The 3294-nt window shown below is 41.8% G+C and overlaps 1 long non-coding RNA gene across 3 annotated transcripts; it reads left to right on the top strand.

Annotated features, from left to right (window-relative positions):
* Nucleotides 1–1286: 1286 nt before the first annotated feature.
* LOC119897371 lies at nucleotides 1287–2952 on the top strand. 3 transcript variants are annotated; one of them, XR_005443402.1, is made up of 4 exons: nucleotides 1287–1350; nucleotides 1437–1516; nucleotides 1799–1851; nucleotides 2884–2952. It is a non-coding gene; the product is annotated as an uncharacterized LOC119897371 (long non-coding RNA). The 3 variants fall into 3 exon arrangements; XR_005443401.1 differs by lacking the exon at nucleotides 2884–2952 and adding an exon at nucleotides 2766–2777; XR_005443400.1 differs by lacking the exon at nucleotides 2884–2952 and having other exon boundaries at nucleotides 1799–2313.
* Nucleotides 2953–3294: the final 342 nt, after the last annotated feature.

Genomic DNA, 3294 nt, shown 5'->3' with positions numbered 1-3294 from the left:
TCTCTGCTGGTCTTTCCCCTTCCACCCTCAAGGTGTACGTGGCAGCTATTTTCCACACCCCTCTGAGGGAGGGGTCCTTGGGGAAACTTCCCTTGGTTGTACGTTTCCTCCGTGGTGCCCGGAGGATGAGACCTGCGACTCGGTCCAAGGTTCCCACTTGGGATCTGGCAGTGGTTCTTGGGGCGTTGGCTGAGGCCCCCTTCAAACCCCTGGAGTCAGCTGAGGCTAAGCACTTGACCCTCAAGATGGCCTTTCTCCTTGCTATCACCTCTCTGAGGAGGGTGGGGGATCTCCAAGCGCTTTCGGTTTCCCCGCAAAGCCTGGAGTTTGCCCGGGGAATATTAGGGCTATCCTGCACCCTCATTCAGGATACATCCCTAAAGTGCCTTCTTGTGCGGCAGGGTCCACAGTGCTGCAGGCATTTCATCCTCCACCTCATGTGACGGCGGAGGACGGGAGACTTCATCTGCTCTGCCCTGTCAGAGCACTGAGTATTTACACTCTGAGGTCCTCCCGTTGGAGGAAGGCTGACCAGCTGCTAGTGTGTTTTGGGTCTTCCAGGGCCGGGCTCCCTGCATCCAAACATACTATTAGCAACTGGATTGTTCAGACTATTTCCCTGGCCTATCAGGTGCGCGGTTTGCCTTCACCTGTGGCTGTGAGGGCTCATTCTACCAGAGGCATGGCGGCCTCTCGAGCCCTCCTTTCCGGGGCCTCTTGCAGGACGTTTGTTTAGCGGCTGGCTGGGCCACTCCGCACACATTCATTCGGTTTTACAGTCTTGACCTTCCTTCGGCACCTGGCACTCGTGCGCTCTCCCTGGTTCCCCGAGAAGGGGAACGAGACACTGCGTCGGCCCGCCGCACCTCTCTCCCCGCCTGAAGCGCCTGCTTCATAGTTAAGCTAATGATGAGTGTGTACAGGTGTGCTTTATACTCCTCCGGTTATTCCGTCACACCTTACCGTTCTAGCAACAAGCCAATAGGATTGGAGTGATTTCATTCACGTTCAGACCTGCTTCTCCTAGAGGCGTTCCCATAGTGTCGTAACCGACGCAGTGTCTCGTTCCCCTTCTCGGGGAACCAGGGTTACATACGTAACCCGAGATGTTATTTACAGACCCAGAGATAGCAGCACCTGATCTACTGAAACAAGCTGTCCAGAAAATGAGAACATTTAACAAGGACATGCACGAAGGACCTTATGTCCTTTTGTATCCAGACTGCTCAGAGGTGGTCCATGTGCCTAGGTCAGAAAGGCCATTTAAATTGGCAGAATATAAAAAAGAAATAGGAAAGGCATATTCCAGGATTACTTTTTTCATTTGCCTAGAAAAGCACTTTAAAAGAGGTTAGTGGATCTCATAATTCAATATTTTAAATATTCAAATACTCTGCTGAAGGATAAATAATGGTTGTTTGATTTAATTTTTTCAGAGTACGATACCTCAGATTCTGATTCTGAAATTGTCATCACAACAAGGAGCAGAGCTGAATTCAATCGAGCTGACACTTTGGTACATCTGTTAGTTCTTTTTTAAACCAATGATGTATGTTTGTATTTATTCATTTTCATATAATTTATTAGATTTATTGGATTTTAAGCATAACATCAATATCCTGATCAATATTTTAGTGAAAAAGGCTTGTTTTGATTATTTTGCCGTTACTATTACTATTACTAATACCTGTGTTACTGTTACACAGGCAACCATTCAGCATTGATATACTGTGTCGTAATGTAAAAAAATGATGTAAGCTGTTGAAAGTTGTTGATCATTTTATCCGTTTCCTCTCAGGTTTTTGAACCACAAAATCGAAGTACTCCCAAATACAAACTGGAAGATGAAAGGTAGGTGTTGCACACTTGGACACAAAGGAACTTTCAGGCTTGCATGGGTTGAAATTATTTATTTACTTCTTAACTGGAAATGATAATAATAATTCATATTTTACTGGGCTACAGTGCTTTCACTACCAGGTGCATTATCAAAAAAAATTTTTTTTCATTTAATTCACAAAACTGCTAAAACTACTAGGAGATATTTCACTACTTATTCACAGACACATTATACATACATTTATATTTCTGCACATAAGCTCAATGTTGCTACATGCTATCAGCCGTTTCTGTAACTGACTGAGGTGCCCCCTCGCTGCATACCTAGAGTACCCACAGCTGCCTGTGTGAGCTTTACTTTTAACATCACAGAATAAACCTACTGAAATACAGTTGCTCTTGCAGGTGAATAAACACAAATGACACAAATTAACCAAACCATTAAAAAAAACACATGAGAATGAAGTGGGGGGTATCCACTGTCCCACATCATTTTCGTTTCCACAAAGGTACTATAGGCCTTTATTGAAGTGGCACAGTCGTCCAGAACAAACTAAAGAACTCGCAATACAAGTACTGTAATAGTTAAAAATAGTAGTTTGAGCTTTCTCTTATTTTATACCTTTTCCATTCAAAAAGAAACTCAAACAAACTCAGATTTGAGTTCAGGAAGCGCTCCTATCCACATGTTCTTAAGAAATAATTTATCTTAAATTATTTAAGTTGTTGATGTGATCAGAGAATTAGCTCGGATGAACTTGAAACAGAAAACGCCATATGTATGCGATTTATAATGAAATAATGTTTTTTTTTTTTTTTGTATAAATTCTTTTTGTTCCCTCCCTCTACTACTACATGTTACTCAAAACTGCCTTATAGCTTTTATCATGGAGCTACTCATTGTAATATGTTTTATCATGTTTCAGAGATGCACCAGGGCAATCCTCAACAATTCAGCCAGGACAGGTAATAAGGCAGACTGTGGCAGCATGACATTTCTTGCGTCCAGTGTTGTTGTTTAAGACATTTTAATCTGTTTTTCAGATAGTAATATCTGATGCTGAGGATCTGGATCCACCTGAAACAAATCCAGAAAAACCGTCTTGCTACATGTAAGTAAAAAAAAAAGAAGATAAAGACATAATTTAAATTTATTTAACTTCTTACATGGGGAAGACATTTTTGTTTGTAAGATGTTTTAACATAGAAATGGTAATTTCCCAACAGTAAATACACAGACCTGTTTTCACCAAATGTTGAGCAAGAAGACGAAGAGCAATGAGTCAATGTGACGAATTTTCAACACACAGCAATGTAATATGACAGCTTTTGACTATAGCACTCCAGTTTTATCACTGTACAATAGTTCTGGTATATGAAGTCACTTTTTGTCATTACAGGGAGGAGACGGGCATTACATTACCTGACATCGTGGCAAACCTGTCACTTCCTATT

This window comes from Micropterus salmoides, unplaced genomic scaffold (assembly GCF_014851395.1).
Source record: "Micropterus salmoides isolate LMB-PRFRI ecotype aquatic unplaced genomic scaffold, ASM1485139v1 Ms_hic_scaffold_11, whole genome shotgun sequence".
Classification (NCBI taxonomy): Eukaryota; Metazoa; Chordata; class Actinopteri; order Centrarchiformes; family Centrarchidae; genus Micropterus; species Micropterus salmoides.
This window is presented reverse-complemented; position numbering and strand designations above follow the sequence as displayed.